The 26,280-nt window shown below is 43.8% G+C and overlaps 2 long non-coding RNA genes across 3 annotated transcripts; one reads left to right on the top strand and one right to left on the bottom strand.

Annotated features, from left to right (window-relative positions):
- The first annotated feature begins 621 nt into the window (after positions 1-621).
- Positions 622-8,283, top strand: LOC144341398 (uncharacterized). Of its 2 annotated transcripts, none has more exons than XR_013418315.1 (3): positions 622-803; positions 7,868-8,062; positions 8,149-8,283. It is a non-coding gene; the product is annotated as an uncharacterized LOC144341398 (long non-coding RNA). The 2 variants fall into 2 exon arrangements; XR_013418314.1 differs by lacking the exon at positions 622-803 and adding an exon at positions 1,192-1,315.
- Positions 6,103-24,693, bottom strand: LOC144341399 (uncharacterized). The gene is made up of 2 exons (XR_013418316.1): positions 13,439-24,693; positions 6,103-9,261 (listed from the first exon to the last, which is right to left on the bottom strand). It is a non-coding gene; the product is annotated as an uncharacterized LOC144341399 (long non-coding RNA).
- Positions 24,694-26,280: the final 1,587 nt, after the last annotated feature.

The following is a 26,280-nucleotide window of genomic DNA, read 5'->3' as shown; positions in this document are numbered from 1 at the left end:
GGCTGAGGCGGGAGGATAGCTGGAGCCCAAGAAGGCCAGGCCGCACTGAGTCGTGATCACGCCACTGCAGCAGCCTGGGCAACAGAGCACGAGAAAGTAAAGAAAAGGAAAGGAAAGGAAAGAAAAGAAAAGAAAGAAGAAAAAAAGGAAAGAGAAAGAAATGAAAGAAGAAAGAAAGAAAGAGAGAGAGAAAGAAAAATACAAGCCCGAGAAAACAGCCTTGGGAATCTAGAGTGGGTAGAGGCCGCAGGACTTTGGTAGCACGGAAAGCACAGTGGGTCCATCGCTGCACCGCTCCTTTCCCGGTGCCAGCGGTTTCTTTCTTTCGTTCTTTCTTTTTTTTTTTTTTTTGAGACGGAGCTCACTCTGTCTCCCAGGCTTGAGTGCAGTGGCGCGATCTTGGCTCACTGCAACCTCTGCCTCCTGGATTCAATCCTCCTGGATTCTTCTGCCTCAGCCTCTGGAGTAGCTGGGATTACAGGTGCCTGCCATCACGCCCGGCTAATCTTTTGTATTTCAGTGAGATAGGGTTTCACCTTGTTGGCCAGGCTAGTCTCCCGACCTCAAGTGATGCCTCCCACCTCGGCCTCCCAAACTGCAATGATTACAGGCGTTAGCCGCCGCGGTCGGCCGTGGCGCCAGCGGTTTCTCACTGCCATTGCTACTCCTTTGTCGGCGACAGCGGACGCTCTCCAGCTGCGTCAACATTCTTTGCACCAAAAGTTGTTTTTTGCAACAGCACAGGCATTTGCTGCGGGCAAGTGCTTGCAGGATCCCAGCGCCGCTGGTCCTCTCCCCAACAAGTACGTGAGTGTCCCCCGCCCCACAATCTAATCGGTGTATGGAGCCAGAGGTTTCCCTGCGGCACTCTTTCGCCGGTAGCGTCCAGCGAAGCCGGGGAATCCGCTGGCAGCAAGGTTGGTTTCACTGAGTCCGGAGTTTCTCGGCACCTGCACTGCTCTGCGCTCTGTGCTGGCCCAGGCAGGTCTCAGCACCACTATGTGCGGGGTAAAGGCATTTGTCTGTTGTGGATAGGAGAGCTGTTATGAGAGGACTAAAAGTTTCTAGTAGAGCCCAACTGGCGGTTTCTTGATCGTATAACCACTAGTTCCGCGGAGCTGGATGTACTTCAGTGGCAGTGTATGTTTCTCTGTGGCATCCCCACAGCTTCCGTCCAAACTGCGGTGTTTCGCTGGCACCACTGCCACGTAGGTCAAGTTCTTCAGTGGCTGCGCGGTTCCCTGCACCGAAGTCACCTGCTTCTGATCCGCGCTTTCTCCCGGATGGCCGACCAGTTTTCTGCTGATTGTGCTAGGTATAGTTTCCTGGTCTCCGTGCGCCGCTTTCTCCATCCAAGACCCTCTAGTGCCGGTATCACGGTCGCAGCACCTGGGGTTTCCATTGGCTCTTTTGCCAGTGGCGCGGAGTCGGCGATTTTTGTCTCAGCACTTGTCGTACGGAGTTTCTCGGTGGCCGAACCTCTCTTCTCAGAATCGATGGTTTCTTGGTGACAGCGCGAATCTTGTCCTTGACAACCCCGCCGGCTGGCGTCACTCTCAGGCTCCCGGCACCGCCATTTCGCCAGCCGAGGTCTCTTGGTCGCAGCACAGCTCGTTGGTCTGCGCCTCCATTTTCTCAATGGCCGCAGCACCCAGGTTGCTGATCTGAGGGATTCAGAGTCGCAGCTGCCCCAGTTGCACCGAGCCTGGCGTTACCGGGCGGAGGCGGCGCTGGGCTGGCGGAGCCCACCCCTCCTCGGAGCCGGTGGCAGGGGAGCTGCCGGGGCGCCGTCTCTTCCCAGGGCCGCCGCACGGACTCCGGCTCAGTCTCCAGAACCCAGTCCGGTGGCTGCGCCGCTCGGGTTTCTGTGACAGGACCCCACGGTTTCCGGAGTCGTTGGCTTCTAGGTCCTAGCAAGTTTCGATTTCGCGGTGCCTGCGATTTCTATCCCTTGTTCAAGTCGTGCAATAGTCACAATGTGATTTCTCAGCCCAAGCAAATTCCGACTTAGGACAAACACCAGTCTGGCCCTGGCTGCGATTTCTAGGTAGTAGGAAGTTACTGTTTGGTGGTAACGAGGCTGAGTCACCCTATGACTCATATCTCAGCAACTCCGGGTTTCCTGTAGCCTCGGAATTCGAATCCTAACAACCCCGGGTTAGCCCCGCCTCAAGTTTCTTAGTCATTGCAAGTTCTGGTTTCCTACTAGTAAGCTCTGCTTTAGTTGCGTAGGAGACATTTAACTCCTGTAGAAATCTGGGTACCAGCGAATGCGATTTATTATTTTATTTTATTTTATTTTAATTTTATTTTTTTCTGGCTTAGCGATGACCTGTTTAGCAGGGCCTGGGAGCTCTTATACTAAGTTTGGTTTCACAATAGAAGGCCCCGGCTTAGCTAAGCTTGTGTTTTTTAAACTCCTCTGGAAGTCAGGAAATGCAGGCAAACGCGATTTTTCAGTTTTGCCAAGCCCCATTTGACAATAGCGAGTCCCGCCGAACGCTACTTTTTTTTTTCTACGATTTTATAGTCTAAGCTAAACAGTTTTAACCGTGACTGTTATTTCTTTATTTAATTTTATAGGAAATTTAGACTTAGTTGTAACATGTACCGATTTAGATAGGATAGAGATATCCTAATCGTAGGATTGCATTACAAACATTTGTAATTTCTTCTTTGTAGGAATGGTTCTCAGTAATTTTCGCTTATTTTTAAATTGTCTTTCTGTGTCTTGCTCTGAGAACGATGTTACTGATGTGCTTGCCTTTCATTTCTATTTGCATTTTAGGCTTCTATTATTTTTACATTGTATTTCTATTTAAATGTTATGTATTTTTTTCCTACTAATTTTAAATGTCTCAGCTTCGTGCTCCTTGACTTGCGTGCTCAGGACGCGGGGAGCCGATCTCGGTCTCAGCCTTGCTGCTGCCAGGTCCCAGGTTCTGTCTGGCGACTCCGCTTCTTATGCGGAGCTGTGGGTTTTGCGTCAGCACTTTTTTGCCAGTAGCGCCCACTGGGCGTTTTCTCAGTTGGTGCACCAGTCTTAGCGCCCAACAGGACGTTTCACGTTCGCGGGGCCGTAATTCTCTGTACTGTCTCTTTCTGGGTCCTAGCAACGCTAATATCTCGTAGGAACTTCCTGAACCCCTTTTTACGGTGCAGACCGGTGACTGCACCCAGCCGCTGTGCTCTCTAGTAATTCCACAATACCGTTAGTCGGGGCTTTTTCTCTCACAACACGTTAAAACGGATGAAAACACATTAAACGACTTAAAACACAATAAGATGCCACAACACATTTTTCTGTTACAACACATTTAAACACTGTCAGTTCATTTCTCCAGAGAGGACTCCTATCTAAGAGCCCGCAGTTTCTTTCTAGCAGCACCATTTATGGCACCTAAATGGACATTTGTTTGGCAACACCACGGCAATCCGCTGGGTGCCTGCTCTTGCTGAGTCCCAGAGCCGCCAGATTCTTGTTAGCGAGGTCCTTAGTAGTGCTGAGCCCTAGCGGACAGTTTCCTGGTGGCAGCAATGCTCATTTCCCGGACACAGACGGTTCTTGGCCCCTGAAGCGCTCTTTAATCCCTGCATTCTGTAGGGCTACTTCTCTATACGGTTTGCTTAGTGTCTGTTTCATTTCGGTTTCTTTTCTCGGTATGTTTTTCCTTCGGAATTACGGTTTGTTTTGGTTCTATGTACTTTTTAAAATTTTATCGTTTTTCATTTGTTTACTAATTTTCGTGCATTTATTACTATTGAGTTTCATATTTGGCTTGCCTCTGCCCACGAGCTCCGGAGACATAAATACCCAGGCTGATGGTAGTGCTGAAGTGTAATACAGTAAGGTTAAACTTCCTGCAATTGATAACTGTACTGTGCTACTGTGTAAGCTTATGTAAGACAATATCCCTGTTCTTAAGAAATGCACACTAAATATTAAAGTTCACAGGCCATAATTTGCATAATCTTTTTACAATTAAAAAAAAATTTGTTCTGTTCCCCAGGAGAGTGCAGTGGTGTGATCTTGGCTCACTGCAACCTCCGCCTCCTGAGTTCAAGCAATTCTTCCACCTCAGCCTCCCAAGTAGCTGGGATTACAGGTGCATACCACCAAACCCGGCTAATTTTTGTAGTTTAGTAGAGATGGAGTTTTACTATGTTGATTATGCTGGTTTTGAACTCCTGACTTCTGGTGATCCACTAGCCTAGGCCTCCTAAAGTGCTGGGATTACAGGTGTGAGCCATTGTGGTGTCCCCAAATTCTTTAAAGAGAGGAGGAGAGGGAATATGGATAAAAGGTATGCTGCGGCCAGCCGGGTGTGGCGACTTAAGCCTGTAATCCCAGCACTTTGGGAGGCCGAGGAGGGAGGATTGCCTGAAGTTGGGAGTTCGAGACCAGTCTGGCCAGCATGGTGAAACCCCGTCTCTACTAAAAATACAAAAACTAGCCAGGCGTGGTGGCTTATGCATGTAATCACAACTACTCAGGAACCTGAGGCAAGAGAATCACTTGAACCCGGGAGGTGGAGGTTGCAGTGAGCCAAGATTGCATCATTGCACTCCAGTGAGATTCTGTCTAAAAAAAAAAAAAAAAGAAAGTATGCTGGATTTCTGTGGTTCCTTCTTGCATTTTTTCTTATAAATTTTAAAGTTAAAAATGTAACATAAGGACTGTATATTCATTATCTTCAATTTTCACATCCCAGTGAATCCTGTATAATGAATCTTTCATTCCACAATTTCATTTTCCTATTACCACAAATGTCAACCTCTCTTTAGCATTTTATATAGCAAATGTATTTCTTCAACTTCCATGACATGTCATTATCCTTTTCTTTTGCTTCAGCAAACACTCAGTCTGTTTGCTCTGGCACGTCATCTTTCTTTGTCCAAACTCTGAAATGCCCCAGGGTGAAATATTTTGCTTTGCTAAATATTTTGGAGTAATATTATACTTGCCAGTGGAACCTGTATTATCAACGTTGGTGCATAAAATGAATGCACAAAAAGGGGTAGTTGAGAAGAGTTTTAATAAAGTAACTGACTTCTTACAATGAGCATTTGTGGACAGGTTAAAGGAAACAAACAAAAGGTAGGGAGCACTCCAGACCTTGCACCAGAAGAAAGCGTTACCATTCTTAACTAAGTAGGAGCAATAGAATGAGTGGTGTTAGAGAAAGCAAGCAAGTTCTGGAAGGGCCACTCCACATTTTTTTTTGGCCTTTTTTTCCCTCTGTCACCCAGGCTGGAGTGCAGTGGTACAACTATTGCTTATTGCAGCCTCTGCCATCCCAGCTCATGCAATCTTCCTTCCTCAGCCTCCCAAGTGGCTGTGGCTACAGGTACATGTCACCACATCTGGCTTATTTATTTATTTTTATTTATTTTTTATGAGATGGAGTTTTGCTCTTGTCGCCCAGGCTGGAGTGCAATGGCACAATCTTGGCTCACTGCAACCTCTGCCTCCTGGGTTCAAGTGATTCTTCTGCTTCAGTCTCCCGAGTAGCTGGGATTACAGGTGCCTAGCACCACGCCCGGCTACTTTTTGTATTTTTTAGTAGAGATGGGGTTTCATCACGTTGGCCAGGCTGGTCTCGAACTCCTGACCTCAGGTGATCCACCCGTCTCGGCCTTTCAAAGTGTTGGGATTACAGGTGTGAGCCACAGTGCCCAGCCTAATTTTTTTATTCTTCGTGGAGACAGGATCTATTACCGAAGTTGGTTTTGGTGCCTCAACTCAATCAGAAGCTTGGGGGCAAAAGTAGCTCTCCAGTGAGGTCCATAACAGTTACTTCTTAGGCCGGGCGCGGTGGCTCACGCCTGTAATCCCAGCACTTTGGGAGGCCGAGGCGGGCGGATCACAAGGTCAGGAGATCGAGACCACGGTGAAACCCCGTCTCTACTAAAAATACAAAAAAAAATTAGCCGGGCGCGGTGGCGGGCGCCTGTAGTCCCAGCTACTCAGGAGGCTGAGGCAGGAGAATGGCGTAAACCCAGGAGGCGGAGCTTGCAGTGAGCCGAGATCGCGCCACTGCACTCCAGCCTGGGCAACAGAGCGAGACTCCGTCTCAAAAAAAACAAAACAAAACAAAACAAAACAGTTACTTCTTGCAGCATAGAGCTGGTTGAAGACTGGGAAGCAGCTCTAGAGAGGCAAACTGATGTTAGCTAGCAGTGTCTTTATATTGATCAATGTATTCACGAAAATAACTTTTTTTTTTTTTTTTTGGAGAAGAGTCCTTGCTCTGTCACCCAGGTTGGTATGCAGTGGCCTGATCTCGGCTCACTGCAACCTCCACCTCCCGGGTTCAAGTGATTCTTGTGATTCAGCCTCCTGAGTAGCTGGGATTAGAGGTGTGCACCACCACGCCTGGCTAATTTTTTGTATTTTTAGTAGAGATAGGGTTTTGCTATGTTGGCCAGGCTAGTCTTGAATTCCGGGCCTCAAGTGATTCACTCACCTTGGCCACCCAAAGTGCTGGGATTACAGGAGTAAGCCACCCCACCTGGCCCACAATGGTAACTTTTAAAAATGATTTTTAAAAAACTCTATACTCAAATTCAACAAATTAGATAAAATGGATCAATCATGCAAGATCCACAGTCATCATTAATAATATTGATTTTATGGTTAAAAAATCTTCCAAAAAACAAACCTAGAGTTTCTTACAATTTCAGTGACTAATTTTTACCAAATATTTAAAGATTAAACAAGTTGAATTCTACATGATTCATTCTAGTAAATAAAAGAATATGGAATACTTCCCAATTTATTTTATGAGATCCACACTTTCCTGGCACACACAGCACACTAAGAGAAAACTACCGACCAATATTGCACCTAAGCATAGATGCAGAAATCCTCACCAAAATATAACAAATAGCAGTCAGAAATACATGTTAAAGAACAATACCATGCCTTGGGTCCGGCACGCTGGCTCACGCCTGTAATCCCAGCACTTTGGGAGGATGAGGCGGGCAGATCATGAGGTCAGGAGATCGAGACCATCCTGGCTAACACAGTGAAACCTGGTCTCCACTAAAAAAAAAAAAAAAAAAAAAAAAATACAAAAAATTAGCCAGGCATGGTGGCGGGCATCTGTAGTCCCAGCTACTTGGGAGGCTGAGGCAGGAGAATGGCGTGAACCCAGAAGGCGGAGCTTGCAGTGAGCCGAGACTGTGCCACTGCACTCCAGCCTGGGTGACAGAGCGAGACTCCATCTCAAAAAAAAGAAAAAAAAGAACAATACTTGCCCAAGTAAGATTATTCCAAATGGTGGGCTGGTTTAATGCTCCAAAGTCAAACAATATAATTCACCTTGTTGATAGCCTAGATGAGAAACACTGTATAATCCTATCAAATGATGCAAAAAAGCACTTAAAATCTACACCATTTATGATTTAAAATTTAAAAACCAACTCTCAACATAGTGGGAATAGAGGGAATTTCCTCAACCAAAAAAAAAAAAAAAAAAAATCTACAGAAACCTATAGCAAACATTGTATGTAATAATGACAGACTCATTCCCATGGAATCAGGAACAAGGCACAAATATCCACTCTCACCATTTCTATTCAGCAATGTACTGGAATTGTTTGCCAGTGCAATAAGGTGAGAAAATGTGTTAAAAAGCATAAAAATTGGAAGTGAAACAATGAAACTATCCATACTTGCAGAATTTGAGTCTATGTAGAAAATCTTAAGGAGTCTAAAAGAAAAGTTCCAGCACTCATGAGTTTAGCAAGTTCTCAAGATATAACAGTGTAAACCTTCAGAGGGAAAAAGTTCTAGGGCCTTGGAACAAGAGAATTTCCTGCACTAATTTCTCAGGCCTGCTGCTTTTTAACCCATTTCCTGTAGGCCCAGCCTGTGAGTCACCTACCATGCACAACCCCTGGCTGATCCTTCCTTCCAGTCTCTGGATAAGACACACTACCTCTGCCCTGCAATCAGCAAACCTAGGCGACCCAGAGTCCCATGCCAGTCCTGGCACCAGCAACCAGCCACCCCGCCCCTATGCCCCATCCTTACCAAACACCATCAGCAGGAACCCAGGTAACAGGAATTTCACAATTGTGTACTATTTATTTTATTTTATTTTATTTATATTTTTGAGACAGAGTTTTGCTTTTGTTGCCCAGGCTGGAGTGCAATGACACCATCTCGGCTCACTACAACCTCTGCCTCCAGGTTCAAGCGATTCTGCTGCCTCAGCCTACCCAGTAGCCGGGATTACAGGCATGCGTCACCACGCCCGGTTTATTTTGTATTTTTAGCAGAGACGGGGTTTCACCATGTTGGTCAGGCTGTTCTCAGACTTCTGACCTCAAGTGATCCACCAGACTGGGCCTCCCAAATTGCTGGGATTACAGGCGTGAGCCAACGCGCTCGGCCACATTTGTGTACAATTTTATTGAGAAGGGGAAAGAAAAAGGCACAAACTGATCTGAAGGCAAAACTTCTTCCATCGTTTGAGAGAACTCAGGTGTTACTGTAACATCTTCTGTTACAAGACGATCGTCAATGGAAGGATCTCAGCAAAAATCTCAGGGCTCAGGACTCCGAAGGCGGCGGTGGACACATTCTTAGGGCGTTTGCCCTCAAGTGCACGCAATCTGCAGCCAGCAGTCTTGGAACTTCGGTTGGTGGCTTCGGTTAACAGTAGTAGGCTGACACTCTGAAAGGTCTCCTCGGACGGACGTCTCCGGCTCCAGTCGTCTATCCACCAAGCAAGGGGCGAGTTGAGAGGGGTGCTGCGGGGACAGGCGTCCGTTAGGACCCTCTGCAGCCTTCCGCTCTCCAGAGGGCGCCCGCGGCTCCTCCTAGTTGCAGGCGACTGATTCAGAGCGGGCGACTTTGTGCCCCTCCTCAAAGTGCTCTGCGGTTTGGGAAAGAGACCTTTTCGCCGGCAGTTTCAGCAAAGAAGCACTCAGGGAGCGGAAAGTAGGTCGCAGTGGAACCTAGGAGGCCGTCCCAAGAGAGCTCGCAGTGGTAAGGACAGGAAGGGAGCATCCAGGACACCGAATTTACTGAGCTCAGGACTGGAGGCATCTGACCCCGCCGCCTCCTTTGTGGAATCCCAGGCCTGCCAAACTCTGAGGGGAGACAGCAACTCCATCGCCTCAACTCCATCGCGTCCTTCTTTCACCAGTTGACACCGGGCATCTGGAAGTCAACATCTTTTGCGTTTTTATACTCTTTTGGTCTCATGAGCGTCCAAATTAGATTGCAGGGAGGTGGGTGGGAACCTTAATCTTAGGAGCAAATTACATCAAAAGATGGAATTAATGAGATTTACATAAGGTCCTATCATCTGAGATGAAGTTATCTAGATAAAAACTTTAAGAATTGAAAAGAAAAAGTACTAATTTCTTGTGCAAGGAAAGCTGTTTTGGGGGACCCTGGTTAGAAAGTTCATTATTGCCTCCAAATGCATTGCTAGTACTGGAGCAGACTGGATCCCTTTCTGCCCCAGAGCAATGCTTGTCAGATGCATAAAGATCCGCATGTGACTGAGGAGGAGGCCAGGGTAGTTGCCCATTTTTTAAATCAAAAGATCATTTTTGTGGTATTTCATTATATTATTCTGTGATATGTTGACCCTTTTTACATTTTAATTTTAGATTCAGGGGGACATGTGTAGGTTTGCAACAAAAATTTATTGTGTGATGCTGAGGCTTCTATTGACCCCATCACCCAGAGAGAGAGCATAGTCCCCAGTAGGAAGTTTTTCAGCCTCTGCCTCCTTATGTCCCTCCTTCCCTCCTTTTGGAGTCCCCAGTTGTCTATTGTTCTCATCTTTATGTCCCTGTACACTAGGTTTAGCTTGCACTTATAAGTGAGAGGAACATGCAATATTTGCTTCTGCATTAATTTGCTGAGGATAATTGTATCCTTACAGAATAGTTTGAAGTTGAAGTTGGGTAGTGTGATGCCTCGGCTTTGTTTTTTTTTTTTTTGACCAGGTTTTTCTCTGTAGATCAGGTGGGAATGCAGTGGCATGCACTTGACAGCCTCAACCTGCAGGCTCCCCTCTCAGCCTCCAGAGTAGCTCCAAAGTAGCTGGGAAAACGAGTGTGTGCCCCCATGCCTGGCTAATTTCTTTTTGTAGTTTTTCTAAAGATGGGGTTTCTCCATGTTGGCCAGGCTGGTCATTGGCCAGTTTTTTTTTTCTTTTTTTTTTTTGAGATGGAATCTCGCTCTGTCGCCCAGGCTGAAGTTCAGTGGCATGATCTCCGCTCACTGCAACCTAGACCTCCCAGGTTCAAGTGATTCTCCTGCCTCAGCCTCCTGAGTAGCTGGGATTACAGGCACGTGCCACCACACATGGCTAATTTTTTTGTATTTTTTTAGTAGAGACAGAGTTTCTTTGTGTTAGCCAGGATGGTCTTAGTCTCCTGACCTCATTATCTGCCTGCCTTGGCCTCCAAAAGTGCTGGGATTACAGGTGTGAGCCATCGTGCCTGGACCCAATTTTTAATGTGGTCTTTCACTCTCCCAGTTTTGTCATCTACTGTTGAATTGCTAAATTTAAAGTATTGCAGAATTTGGGTGTATGTGTGCAGTAACATACAAGGGAGCAGACAAAGCACACAATGGCCTGGGCTCAGGGTTGGTAGCCTCTGGAGTCCTAGCACCTGGTCTGTTGAATTCCAGGCCTGATGCACCCCAGCAGGTAAGTGCTGCTTCATTGCATCCATCTTACAACCAGTGACAGAATATCTGGAACTCAGAAATCACCAGTATTTGTGTTTTTATACTCTCTGCTCCTTTGGGTGGCTCTAGCCAGATAACAAGAAACTGGGTATGACTTTAGTCTTAGGAGCAAATTTCTTCAGAAAATGGAGTTAATGATATTAACATAAAATCCTGTCATCTCGGATGAAATTTTCTAGATTAGTGACAGATTGGTTTAGCAGATGAAAGGAAAAAGTGGCCGTGCGGATGCCTATAATCCCAGCACTTTGGGAGGTGGAAGCAAGTGGATCACCTGAGGTTAGGAGTTTGAGACCAGCCTGGCCAACAAAGTGAAACCTCATCTCTACTAAAAATACAAAATTAGCCGGGTGTGGTGGCTAAACCTGGTCAAACAAACAAACAAACAAACAAAAAACAAAGCCAGGCATCACATTACCCAATTTCAACTTCAATGCCTGTAATACCAGCTACTCGGGAGCCTGAGGCAGGAGAATTGCTTGAACCTGGGAGGCACAGGTTGCCGTGAGCCGAGGTCGCACCATTGCACTCCAGCCTGGGCAACAAGAGGGAAACTCTGTCTCAAAAATAAAGGAAAAAGTACAACTATGTCTGTGGAGGAAAAGCTGTTTTTATGGTGCCTGGCTTTCTTATGGAAAGTTCATTATTGCCAACATCACATTGCTTGTCTTAAAAGAGCAGAGACTTAAACCTCGTCTACCAGCAGAGAAAAGCTTGGGGGGAATGTGCAAGGGATGATTTGGGATGTTATTGAGGAGCAGGGTAAGGATAGTTGCCCAATTGTTAGTGTGGTCTTTCACTCTCCCAGTTCTACTTAATGGCTATATTAAGAAGATTTCAGTCAGGTGCAGTGGCTCACACCTGTAATCTCAACACTTTGTGAGCCAACACAGGCAGATCGCTTGGGAGACCAGCCTGGACAACATGGTGAAAGCCTGTCTCTACAAAAAATGCAAAAATTAGCCAGGTGTGGTGGCCTGTGCCTGTAGTCCCAGCTATTCAAAAGACTGAGGCAGGAGAATTACCTGAGCCTGGAAAGTTGAGGCTGCAATGAGCCGAGATTGAGCCACTGTACTCCAGCCTGAGCAATGGAGTGAGACCCTGTCTCAAAAAAAAAAAAAACAAAAAAGATTTCAGCACTTCTATGTACAATAGCAAGAAGCTAAAGACTCAGGCCCCAGTGGCTAAGTTACAGAGGGGTTATATGCCTTTCTAGATCAGTGACCCTCAGCACGTTATCTAACCCTGTAGCCTTTATTAACCACCTCTGCAATGGAAGCCAAATGTGCTCTCATTTTACAAAGTAAATACCAGGAATACTTTTCATAACAAAAGTTAACATTTATACAGTATCTGGTTGAAAGCAATTTGCTCAGTTTTTAACAATATTATCATTGTGGATATTATGGAATGAAAGATAACCTTAATCAGAACAAACGTAAAATGGATCATTCTTTGTTATATTCTTTCTGTGGATTATTTTTTTCCTTCTCATATCTATTGTGAAATCGGAATTTCTTTGAGTCAAACATGCTATTTACAAAGCATCAATGGATATGATTATAGAATTATTTAATCAAATATTGTTGTTTACTATTATAAAATCTGATTGATCCCAACATTTAGCAAGCATGTTTTGATACCCTACCATGTTCCAGGTGCTGTAAAGGGAGCCACAAATACAAAGATGACAGACTAGCTGCAGCTTTCACAACTCTAACTGATGAGTGAGTAAAAATGCTGTCAAGAGACCATTCAGAACACAGCTAACTCAGTGTTTATTGCAGGAGCTGATTTGAAGACCAGAAAGACAAGGTCTGAATGTGAATGTGATGCTTCCCTTCAAAGCCATGTTTCTTTTTACTTGAAGTGAGGAAAATATACAAAACTATAGAAAACTAAAGGAAAAAATAATGAAATGGAGTAAGAATGACAGAATAGATAGAGAAGGCAGAAGATTGAAAGATCCTGTTAGGTGAAAAGTTTATGGACTCTAGGTGTCTGGAGAATGGATCCTGAGAGCAGGAGCAACCCCTACCTGCCAGTAATTACTGGAAAAGCACCAGTGGTGATCCCAGAAAACTAGCTTTATCATTTCTTCAAGCATATAGCTGGGACATATCTCTCTAGGAGTGAACAGTGAGTGGAAACTTGCATTGTAGAGAGTTGGCAGTGCTCTGGATGAGTATAACACACATAGGAGTGACAATTCCCAAGAGGGATCCATGTTACCCAGTCAAAGACCTGCTGTCCAGCCTTTAATGCAGACACACCTCTCCCTCCAAACTGTGCAAAAGAATGTATAGTTCTTTTCAACTACCCTAGACAAAAACTTCTAAGGCTGGTGATGCTTTATTAAGGAATCTTGATTTACACATACTGGAATTATACTATTATACTGAAATCTAAGTTCTAGTGGCCTTCAGTAACTGTGAAAGAGACCTTGAATTTACTAACACATTTCCCATATGGCCTGAGAATACTTGCTGGCAGTGCTTGTGGCTTTACTTTTTACTCTGAGGTAAGTCAGAAGTTATAGTCTTAATGTTACCCTGAAACACTTTTCAGAGAATTACATCAAAATAGGACTGACGCAGTTGGGACAGCTTGGTTGAACAGAAAGCCAAAAACAGATACCAAAAAAGAAATCCGCCTAGGCACAGTGGCACACACCTATAATCCCAGCACTTTGGGAGGCTGAGGCAGATGGATTACCTGAGCTCAGGAGTTTGAGACCAACCTAGCCAATGTGGTGAAACTCCATCTCGAATAAAAATGCCAAAATTAGCTGGGCGTGGTGGTGTGCACCTGTAATCCCAGTTTCTAGGAGGCTGAGGCAGGAGAATTGCTTGAACTCAGGAGTCGGAGGTTGCAGTGAGCCAAGATGGCACCATTGCACTCCAGCATGGGTGACAAGAGCGAAAATCCCCTAAAAAAAAAAAAGGAAAGAAAAAGAAAAAGAAGGAATCCATGAATAGTCTCAGGGTAAATGCTGTACCTGAATGTGCCACCTGCCAGTATTCTCAGGGCAAAGGATAAATGGGTTAAATAATTGCCTACAGTATTTTGCTTTTACACTTTATTTTCTGTTATATCCTGGAAGATTAGTGTGTCATAACCTGGAAGATAAAGAGGTCAGCTTATATAGGGGTCAACTAATCTGATATGCGTAAGGAGAAAATGTAGAACACATCATCAAGCATAATCAGTTACAGTTTCCTTAAAAATGCCTTGGCTATATCTTTGGCCAACCTCCTAAGTTATAGAGTCAATATCACATATGTGGGCACTGTGTCATCAGTAATTAAACAATTCAATCAAAACTAAATCAAAACTTCTATCTTTATCTAATCAGGTATTATGTTTGCCTAGAGGCCAGCAGGCCATCTTGGCCAGAAGACTAGAAGATTGTTTTAGTCTAGATACCTCCCACTTGGGTCACTGAAAGTGACTTTTTTTTTTTTTTTTTTTTTTTTAAGTCTCTGTTCATGGCTGTAATACTTTTTTTTTTGTATTTCGAAGCAAGGTCTCACTCTATAGCTTAGACTACAATGCAGTGGTACCATCATAGCTCACTTCAGCCTCGAACTCCTGGGGTTCAGGGAATCCTCTTGCTTCAGCCTCCTGAGTGGCTAGGACTACAGGCAGAAACCACCACACTCAGCTAATTAAAAGCTTTTTTTTTTGTTTTTGGTGTCTCACAGAGATGGTGTTTCACTATCTTGCCTGGGCTGGTTTTGGGATTCTCGCCTCAAGTGATCCTCCTGACTTAGCCTTCCAAAGTGCTGGGATTACAGATGTCAGCCACCATGTCCAGCCCGTAATAAAGCTGTTCTAGTCTTAGAATATTGTCTCATGATGGTAACTCCACCTTCAATTTTTTTTTTTTTTTGAAACAGGGTCTTGCTGTGTTTCCCAAGCCTGAGTGCAGTGGCGCAATCTCAGCTCACTGAAACCTCTGCCTCCTAGGTTTAATTGATTCTCTCACCTTAGCCTCCCAAGTAGCTGGGATTACAGGGGTGTGCCATCACTTAGGACTAAGTTTTTTTGTATTTTTAGTAGAGACGGGATTTCACCATGTTGGTTATTGCAGGATCTGGCCAGCAGCCCACAATGCAACGGGGCTCTTTCTTTGTTCCCAGGTGGATCGGCAGATGGAGAAATAATAGAAACACACAAAATAGTGAAAGCTGGGTCCAGGGGGGTCACCACCTTCTGGCCCTGTGATGCTGCCAATGCACTGGGTATACCAGCATTTGTTATTAAGTTTAGTGAGGGTGGGGGTAGGTTATGAGGGATTTAGGGTCATTTGATTATGAGGTGAGATGGTCACATGGGGATGGAGTAATTATTTAACATAACATCTGTATGCAGAAGTACAGTATACAGAGATAAGAATTTACAATATAGTGTGTGCATCAGCAATTTCTAATAGAGCCTTAAAACAGAAACACAGTCTTTCCATAACCTATGATTAGCAAGATATTAATCAGCAGTAACAGTTGCAGCAAAAGCTGGTTACAAACAATCAATAGAAACAGGATGTGAAGCTAGACAACCTGTTAGACCAGAAATTCTCAGAAGGGCCTATGCTTTAACCCTAAAGAGGCCTAGAAGAGCCGTGGCAAGATGAGGGCGTTTATAGCCCCGTCTTATCCATATGAACAGGCGCCCCTCATGCGTCCCTTTATAGGCTCTCCACAAGGGTCGCATTCCATTCCCAGAGTTATGCACATCTGCTTTTCTAGGATAGGAATCTTGGTGATGTGAAACCTCCGTGACTGCATAGGCTCTCTGCAGGGGGTAGCATATCACGTGCTGTTGGCTCATTCTGGCAGTCCAACCTGGCATTGTCTTTACACAATCCTGCATGCAATTTTGTATTTATAATAATCAGGAGCACTTCATCTTTTATTCCGTAGCGATAGTTTCAGGGGGGTCTCCCTACAGTTGGCAAGGCTGGCCTCAAGTGATCCTACCGCATCTGCCTCCTAACGTGTTAAGATGACAGGTGTGAGTCACTGTGTCTGGCTCAGATTTTTTTTTTCTTTGTTCATTGCATTATTCATGTCAAAGTGGAAGTATCTCTGATAATTCTATCCTTACTACGCTACCTAATATAGCATCCTCCTAGTTATCTTTCCAACTAACTTGCATTAAGTCTCTTAATAGCGTTTATCATATAAACACTGTTTATTTATTTATTTGTTGTCATGTTTACTGTTTTTTCAACCCATGAAGTTGTCAGACACTTTATGGTCAAGTCCATGTCTGCTTGTTGATCACTTATCTCTGGCACCTTGATCACTGCGCAGCACAATATAGATGCTTAGTATTTGTTAATGAAGAGACAATAAATGTATTAAAAGGTTGGGTGTGGTGGCTGATGCCTGTAATCCCAGCACTTTGGGAAGCTGAAGTGGGAGGACTGCTTGAGCCCAGGAGTTTGAGACCAGCCTGGGTAAGATAGGGGGACTCCATCTCTACAAAAAATTTAAAGATTAGCTGAGTGTTTGGTGTGTGCCTGTAGTCTCAGCTACTTCGGAGGCTTAGGTGGGAGAATTGTTTGGACCTAGGAGATTGAGGGTTTAAACCACCCTAAAAAATGATCAAAGTAAAACAACGGTTGTGGATGACAAAAGTATTAGAACAGCCATGGTTAAAGACAACATTGACAAGGAAATTTGATTATACCTATGACATACAACAATTTAATATAATAATCATAATTAGTTCCGATAACATATACTAAAACATTTCAGAATCACAGGAATCTCATATAATTTGGGAACACATATTAATAATGCATTTATATAAATACAATCCATGGAAGGTTTAACATCATTTCATATTTGATAACGTTTCTTGTGTGATTTTATTATACCAAGTAAGCCAAATATGTCTCTTTGGGTTTTAGGGGATATAATGTCAAAAAAATTAATGAGGTCAAAAAGGCTCAAATTAGAATTGGATTTTGGAAAGTTTGTCAAATATCAAAGACTTAAAATACTTGGTATCACAAAATGGGATCACAGGTCATTGTAAAATAAGTCACTCATTTATTCAAAGTGGTAACTAAAGGATTTCAAAAACAAAAAGGCAAAAAACTTTTACTCTTTGAGACTTACTTTCCCAAACAACAAGACCTAATGAAGACAGCATGAAGCCAATTAAATCTGTTTCTCAAGTCTTACAAATTGTTGTATTTTAATCATCTTGACCACAAGATATAATTTTTATAAACCTTTTCATAACCTTTCATAATGTTTAAAAAAATAATAGGTTAACACTCCAAGAAAACACTTTTAATCTGACACAGGGGCCCACATGCTGAGCTTGCATCAGTGTTCCTTTGATATTTATTTATAGGCTGGCCACAGTGGCTCACGCCTGTAATCTCAGCACTTTGAGAGGCCTAGGTGGGTGGCTTCCTTGAGTTCAGGAGTTTGAGACTAGCCTTGGCAATGTGGTGAAACCCTGTCTCTACAAAAAATACAAAAATTAGCCAGGCGTGGTGGTACACACCTGTTGTCCCAGCTACTCAGGAGGTTGAGGTGGCAGGATCGCTTGAGCCTGGGAAGTGCGGGTTGCAGTGAGCCAGGATCACCCCACTGCACTCCAGCCTGGGTGACACATCTAGTCCCTGTCTAAAAAAACCACAAAAGCAACCAAACAAAAACACACCAACTATTTAATTTACAGAGAAACTCTGAACTAATTTTGTCTCTTAAAATGGGTCCTTACAAGCTCACACACCCACTTCTTCTGCAATAGTCCCTGGGACTAGAGGGTTTAAATAGTTTTAATTTCTGGACCCATATCTCATGACTGCAGCTTATTCTGATTTTCATCTTCTCCTAGATCTGAAGATGAGGCTTCAATTGCTCTCCATTGAGCATGAGTTGGGTGACCTTTTTAGATCCAGGAGATAAAGCACTTTAACCTAGTAGCACAAGGTTTAAAAAGAAATACAGGAAGTTACACGGATATAATAACCTTAATTTTTGTTAAATATGAGTTTTTCAAAGCAGATAAAAACACAGTAATGATGGCATAGGAATTATTTTGATACAATGTAAAATATGTTTTTTCTCAGGCCAGTTATGAAAAGACAACAAAGTTTGTGTGATTGCTTTTCCTTAAGGAGAGTCCATTTAGATAACCTGCAAGTCAAAACTAATGAAAAGGGTACTTGAATTAATTAGACATGGGAAGAGTGTGTCCTGGTTCATAAGTGAAGTTTTTTGGTTTAATAGAACAATTTGGATATATTTTAAAAAGTCAAGAGCACAGAATGTTATATTGGAAGAAAACATTTCTTTTAGACCCTAAAGGTAAAATATTTTTAGCATCAGACAAGAAACAGCAGTTACTACCTAAGAAATAGAGTAATAGGAGCTGACACAGAAGTTGAAGGAGAGAGTTATTATCTCAGGTCTTAAAGGAGCGAGAAAGCTGAAAACAATAAGATGCAATAAATGTTGAACATTGGGGTTAAAAATTAAAATATCTTATAATTTAGTAAGAGTAAATCAATACTTTTCAAAAATGTTGTTCTAACCGTCTTTTATGTATTAGTGTATTTTTAATATCAGAGCCCAATCTCTAGAAAGACTACTATAGCCAACTTAGTTAACATAGTTTTAAAAAATAACTTCTCTTTACAAACCTGATTACAACTTAAACCATTTATGGTATGCTGGCACTTCCTGTTTTATCCTAAACATCCCTTTTTCTCAAATAATCAGTCATTTTGCTTTAGGACAAAAATTTGCCATATAGGATTCTTTCTCATATAAAATTATTTTTCTTTCAGCCTTTCTTACCAAAAATATCTTTTTATATCTATAACTTTTTTTACATTTCTCTTTTTTTACTGTTTTTTTACCTTGTTTCATAAATAACCTTTGAATTAGACAAAATTATTTTCCTTTTAATAATAACACTGTTTTTGAAAAAATGCTTTCCTACAATTTTTTTAAGTTGAAAATGACTCAGACATTTAATAACTATCTATTATTTAATTTAAATTTATATATATATATATAGATAGATAGATACAGAGTCTCGGTCTTTTGCCCAAGCTGGAGGGCAGTGGCCCTTCCTAGGCCCACTGCAACATCCACCTTCTGAGTTCAAGAGATTCTCCTGCCTCAGCCTCCTGAGTAGCTAGGATTGCAGGCATGCTCAACCCCACCGAGCTACTTTTTGTATTTTTAGTGGAGATGGGGTTTCACCACATTGGCCAGGCTGGTCTCCAAATCCTGACATCAAGTGATCCACCCACCTTGGCCTCCCAAAATGTTGAGATTATAGGCCTGAGCCACTGCGCCCAGCCCTAACTTGAATATTCTAAATTATATAAGGTTACTTATAAGCATTTATTCCATTACATTTACCTAATTAATTTAATTTTAAAAATAGTTTACCTACATTACTTATAAAAACTGTGATATTACACAAAGCTAGCCATCATTTAAAGCCATGAAACCACCTTTGCAAAATTATAACAGTGAGAAAATTATGACAGTTAATGAGATCTGACCTAATCAACTCCATTTTCCTTTAACCTCCAAACTGCCCTTGATCACTCCTGGGCGTAAGCCAACCTAACTCCGGGAGAAATTTAGTTTATAGTTTATATGATAATATCCCTTCCCCAAACCAAACCATCTTTACAAAACTAATGAAAGCCCCCGCAGCTTAGGAGGATGAGAGGGGCCTGAATTCTGCTAAGATGTAGGCATAGTTAAATGATTACCAGTCATTATTCCAGAGGTCACAAGATTTGCAACTTCCCTCATTGCTAGAACCTAAGATTGGCCATTTGAGATGACTTTTCAGACTTTTGCATTTCTGATGATCAGATGTCCCCAAGAGCATCAGCCACTCCTCTGTGACAACCTCTCAAGAAAGAAATGGACTGAGTGCAAATGCAAGTGCTTTCTACACCCCTGTGATTGCCCTCTAACCAAGCAGCAGCACCCACTTTCTAGCTGCCTTCTGCCACCAAACTATCCTTGAAAATCTCTAGCCTCTGAATTTTCTGGGAGGCTGATTTGAGTAATAATAAAGTTCAGACCACCAATTTAGGTGACTCTACATGTATCAAACTCTTTATTGCAATTCTCCTGTCTTGAAAAATCAGCTTTATCTGGCCAGTAGGCAAACCAAAACATGGGGCAGTTTCAGATATGTTCCTGTTGACCATTATTATAGCCTGTGAATATCAGGTGTTTACCTAAGTAAGAACCTTAAGATTAAATAAATGGGTTTTTCTTTTCTGCCAGTAACCCAGGATTTAGCTGTTTTCATTAAACCAATGATATTAAATGCCTTATTTACCAAAATTACACGCACAAAGATAATTTTGTTTTGGGCTGCATTTATAGCTTAATAACCTTGATGCCAAATTTTCACGCCTTATATTACCTAGCGGAAATAAATATAAAACCACTGACCAACAAATCTAAACAATAATGTATGTTGACAATTCTGAAGATATTTCTAATTTTATTTTACCAATAACTTTAAAGCCAGTTTGTTTGTTAAAGATTTACTTGAATCACATCATCCTGAAAAAGCATTTGAACTTAAAGTTTTAATTTTTCTGATAAAGTATTTAATCGAAGCCACCAACAAGGGCTGGAAAGCAGTTCCAAATCACAGTTGTCCAATAAGTACTCTCCCAGTACTGGATACAAAGGCTGAGGCCAAGGCTCACAATCTTGTGATTGTGAGGCGGAGGCGGAGCCCTACCTCTGCGAATCCCAAGCCTGCTTCACCAGGCCTAGAAAACCCGTTGCTCCATCGCTAAGCCTCAGGTCAGGAGGACACAAGCGTTTGTTCTGATCAGGGAAGCTAAACCTTAAGCACTACCCTCATCCTGGGTATTTGTGCTCTCCGGAGCTCACGGGAGGCAAGCCAGATATTATGAAATTCAATAGCAACAAATGCATGAAAATTAGTACACAAATGAAAAACGATAAAATTTTACAAAGTGCATAGAACCAAAACAAACTAATTTCGACAGAAAAACATAGCGAGAAAATAAACCGAAATGAAACGGACACCAAGCAAAGTGTACAGAGAAGTAGCCCTACAGAATGCAGGGATTAAAGAGTGCTTCAGGGTCCACGAACCATCTTTATCCGGGAAATGAGCATTCCTGCCACCAGGAAACTGTCCGCTAGGGCTCTGCCCTACTAACGACCTCGCTAACCAGAAACTGGCGGCGCTGGGACTCAGCAAGCGCCAGAACCCAGCAGATAGCTCTGGTGCTGCCAAACAAATACCCGTTTTGGCGCGATAAATAGTGCTACTAGAGAGAAACTGCGGGCTCTTAAAGAGGAGCGGTGCTTCCACGCCTAAACATCCTGTCAGGAGGAATAAACCGAGTCTGTTTAAATGTATTGTGACATTTTAATGTGTTTCAATCTGTTTAATGTGTTTAATCTGTTTAATGTGTTTTAACCTGATGTAATGTGTTGTTGTGACAGAAAAGCGCCGGCTAACGGTATTACGGCAGTACTGGCGCACACGGCGGCTGTGTGCAATCACCGTTCTGCACCATAAAACCTGGTTCAGGAAGTTCCTACGAGATACTAGCCGTGCCAAGACCGAGGAAGTGACAGCACACAGAACTTAACGGGCCCCAGGAACAGGAAACATTACACGTTGGGCGCTAAGAGCGGTGCAGCAACTGAGAAAACGCCGAGTGGGCGCTACCGGCAAAAGCAAAGCCGCCAGCTCCGCGTTAGAAGCCGAGCCACCAGACAGAACCCCGGACCTGACAGCAGCGAGGCTGAGACCGAGCTCAGCTCCCTGGCTCCTGAGAGAATGAAAGTCAAGGAGCAGGAAGCTGAGACACTCAAAATGAGTAGAAAACAAAACAAAACAAAAACACAATATAACATTTAATAAAAATACAATTTAAAAATGATAAAAGTATAAAATGCAAGTAAAAATAAAAGCGAACACACTGAGTAACTACTGGTAACATTGTTCTCAAAGCAAAAGACACAAAAAGAGAATTTTAAAATAAGCAAAAATTAGAACCAACTCTACAAAGAGAAATAACAAACATCGCTAAACCACGCAAACCTCCAATTAGGATATCTATCAGAGCTAAACCGGTTCATGTTACACCTAAGTTCAAATTTCCTACGACAACCGCTCCCCCTCACCACCACACACAAACAACAACAACAACAAAACACACACAAACTCCAAACCCAGTCAAGGTTAAACCTGTTTATGACTGACAAATCGTAGTCGTTGGTGTATCCCGACTTGGTCCACAAGAGAAAAAAGTCTCGTTCAGCGGAACTTGGTATTGTCAAACGGATCTTGGTAAATCAGAAATCGCGTTTGCCGGCATTTCCTGACTTCCATGGGAGTTTAAGAAACACAAGCATAGCTAAGGTGGACTCGATATTGCGAAATCAAAGTTGGTGTAAGAGCTCCCAGGCACTGCTAAACTGGTCATCGCCAAATCAGAAAAAAAAAAAAAAAAAAAAAAAAAAAAAAATAGCATTCGCTGGTACCCAAATTTCTACAGGAGTTAAACATCTCCTGCACAGCTAAAACAGCGCTTCTAGTAGGAAACCAAAACTTGCCAGGACTGATAAACTTGAGGCAGGTCTAACTCCAGGTTTGTTACAATTAGAAGTCCGAGGCAGCAGGAAACCTGGAGTTGCTGAAAAATAAGTCACAGGGTAACTCCGCCTTTCTAAGGCGAAACAGTGACTTCCTAAGACCTAGGAATCGCAGCCAGGGATAGATCAGTGTTTGTCCTAAGTCGGGACTTGATTGGGCTGAGAAATCACATTCTGGCTATTCCCCAACTTGAACAGCGGGTAGAAATCGCAGGCACCTCAAAATCGAAACTTGCTAGGACCAAGCCAACGACGCCCAAAACCGCGGAGTCCTGCTACAGAGGCGCGAGCAGCGCCGCCACAGGACTGGGTTCTGGAGGCCGAACTGGAGCCCTTGCGGCGGCGCTGGCGGCGCTGGGAAGAGACGGCGCACAGGCAGCTCCCCTGTCACCTGCTCCGAGGAGAGGAGGGCTCCCCCCACCCAGCCCCGCTGCCACCCGCCACCCAGGAACGCCAGGCTCGGCGCAACTGGGGAAGCTGCAACTCCGAATCTCTGAGACCGGCGACCTGAGCGCTGCGGCCACCAAGAAAATGGAGGCACTGAGCAAGCGACCTGTGCCGCGACCAAGAGATCTCGGTTCTGCGAAATGGCGGTGCCAGGAGCCTGCGAGTGACGCCAGCCGGTGGGGTTGTCAAGGACAGTATTCGTTATGGCTCAACCAACGGCGCTGTCACCAAGAAACCGTTAACTCAGAAAAAAGAGAGGTTCGGCCACCGAGAAACGCCGTGCGATAAATGCTGTCACAGAAAAACCGTCGACTCCGAGCCGTTGGCGAAAGAGCCAATGGGAACGCCGGGTGCTGCGACCGTGACATCGGACTAGAGGGCCTCGGATGGAGAATAGGACGCACAGAGCGAGCAGCAAAACGTTTTGTTCGGCTCAACTAGCGCCGCGGCAAGCGGAAACCTGTCGGACCAGTGCTGTCAATGAATTGCGTGTGAGAAACCGGCGATCGGCGGGAGGAGCGGCGCTGGGCGCTGGACCTGCGCGTGTGTGAATCTGACGGCGCTAGGACCCGGCAGGCGCGGGATGGAGGCGAACCCCAGCTTCAGAGCCGAAGACTAATGAGCGTTCTTTTGGGCTCCATCAGCTGTGCAGCCGGCGATCACTCCCAGGCTGTGAGAAACTAGTGGAGATGTCAGCCACAAACCCTCCGTTCAGGGAAAGGAGAGGCGCTGCGACGCATCGATTGGCCGCTGGGTGCAACTTTTTCTTACGGCCTAGTGACTACAAAATAAAAACAAAACGAAATAAAAAACTGCTGCTGGCATTACTCCCACTCTCCCTCCTCAAGTCAGTGCCTTCAGGTTTAAGAAAACCTGTATTTTTCTCGGCTGAGCCATGATCCCTAACTATCGAGGGCCTCAGTGAAGACCCAGCGCCATTCTCAGCGGGGAAAGGAGCCGGAATGGACCGGAATGCGGATGATTTGGCTCCATCAAAGCAAAAGCCGTGAGATGCGCGAACAGCTTTACACTGCAGGAAGCTGCTCTTCCAATGGTCTTGGCTGGGTCCTTCCACACCACATCTCTGTCCCAGGCCTTTGTCCCCGTTCAGAGCCCTCAGGGATTCTAGGGGAGCGGTCGACAACCGCATCTCTTCTGAGCTTGGAAGCTCTAGGTCCAAGGTATCCGTGAAGAATGAAAGGCACATTGCCACTCGACCCTGGCCTCAGGACTGCCCAGCCGGTCCATTCCCCCCGCTGCGGGATGGAACTCTGTGGGAATCACTCCTTATTCTGATGCTTCACTCTGTCAAATACCCTTAATATTTGTGGATAGTAGTTTAAAAACAGCCAGGGAGAAAAACGGGCTGCAAATCTCCGGCACTGGACATGGAATGGACAGCAAGACATCCACCTACTCTCTAAGCCCGGGGAAAAGCTCAAATTGTGGTTCTCCGTCTCTAACTACGTGATCTTTGAAATGCATCATTGATTTATTTTCTGTCTTCTGGGAAATGCAATGAAGGTGAACTTATAAGTGCTTGAATCCTGTCTCTCCTCACTTTTCAATCAGACTGAGGCTTACTTTCTTTCTAATACGAAATATGGGACTGCCACTGTCCAGCAAGAAAATGTCCTTTCCCACAAACATTCGTATTTCAAAAAAAAAAAAAAAAAAAAAAAATCTGCACTTTGTGAGTTGAGCCCCCTCAAGGAGACCTAGAGACCCTACCACGAGCATCTTCGTCCACACTCACTTCCCATTTTCACCACTGCTGTTCCTGTGCAAACCAGTATTGTCCTTTTCTGGGGTATCTTAGGCAGAGGCCATGCCAGGACAAAGGCAGAGAATGCCCTGCCAGGTAAGGAAATCCGTTTTGGCCTTGCAATTCTCACCCTGTCTCAAGGCATTTGCCTCAACCTTTCCGTCCCACCTGACCCTATCTTCTGCTAGCCAAAACCTTCCCTGCTATTTGAGGCCCATTCAATTGCCTCCTGGTCCTGTGGATGGGAGAATAAAGGAAAAACTACACTGCTCCTACCCAAAAAGTTACAGCCACTTTATCAAATAGAAGAGCAGTCTGGAGTCATTGCAAAGCAAAATACCTGCCACCACTCCTCTCTTCCCATTTCTAACCCAGCTTCCCATCTTAGCAAAAAAGCTGGGATTAGCAACCCGCAGACAGAAGGGGTAATTTGTTTTGATGGGAGTCCATAGGAAGTTGTAAGCTGCTCCCCTACAGAGACTGACATCAAAGTAGTTCCAGAATTCAGATTCTAATTTCAGTGTGGTTGGAGGTAGGGTGGATTCCAGGGAGGTCAGAAAGAGGTAAAGTACAGAATTGTGCTCCTTGGGAGGAGGTCATAGGAACTTTGTAGTATGACAATGGCTAGAGACTGGGTAGAATTGGAGCAAGCTGGCAATGGCAGTTTTGTGTGTGTGTTAGGCCGAGGATTCAAACTTGAGGACGAATTGTGGAGCACATATGACAAATGAATGTAGAGCCTTTCTATTTCCTGTTTCCTGGTGTGTCATCCAAAACAATAAATAATAAAGAATTAAGAAAGATTGATATTTTTGTTCTATTTCATTAAGAAAAATCTCATCAAATCAAGATAACTATAATGATAAATCTTGTTAGAACATTGTTAAAGTAATGCAAGTGACACAAAACAGAAAAACAAGGAGGTAGGAGGTGGGAGGGCTTGAAGTAGGGAAAAGCCTCCAATACTCAGGCAATGTGCACAGGTGAATCTTCTGGCCAGTTGCTATGTTGCCAGAAGCTGTGCAACTAATGAATTAGGTGGCAGGAATCCATATTAATACTTTCCAGATACAGAGAAACTCTTGGTTTTAATAATCTGCTTCTTTTTCAGGTATTGATTCTTGATTTTAGGCTCAGAGAAAAATTTAACACTTATAACCAGTAAGTCTCGTAGAGTAGGTAAAAGCAAAGACCACAGAGGGGCTAGACAGAAAGTAAAAGGCAAAAATGCCCCAGGGTAAGTCACCTAGAATTAGAAAGTGAAGAATTATGCTTGGTGCCAAAGCGGGACTCCACTAGGTCACTAGGTTCACCTACAAAAAAATGAACCATTTGCTATTGGTCTCTGGGATTGAAAATTCCTCCTTTCCCCTTCCTGTCTAGCCCCTGCTTTATATTCACTGTGTAGCTGAAAGTTTTCTTGTTTGTTTCTGTTTTTTTTTTTTTTTGTAAAATATTGTACACAAATGTTTGATAGATTTTAAAACCCAGGATACACTAGACCCTGCAGGGTACTGAGGAGCTGTGTGACTACCACTCCAATGCACCTCCACACGTTCTCTTTCCTATTACTTTGCAGACTTTCTTCTTCCTGGTTCCATTTGCTTCTAGTAATTTAGAGCTGTATTCACTGACGGGTTCCAAGAGCTCCTGATAAACTCTTGAATAATGATTAGTGTGTGTGTCTT

The sequence above is a fragment of the Macaca mulatta genome, chromosome 6 (genome assembly GCF_049350105.2).
Source record: "Macaca mulatta isolate MMU2019108-1 chromosome 6, T2T-MMU8v2.0, whole genome shotgun sequence".
Lineage (NCBI taxonomy): Eukaryota > Metazoa > Chordata > Mammalia > Primates > Cercopithecidae > Macaca > Macaca mulatta.
This window is presented reverse-complemented; position numbering and strand designations above follow the sequence as displayed.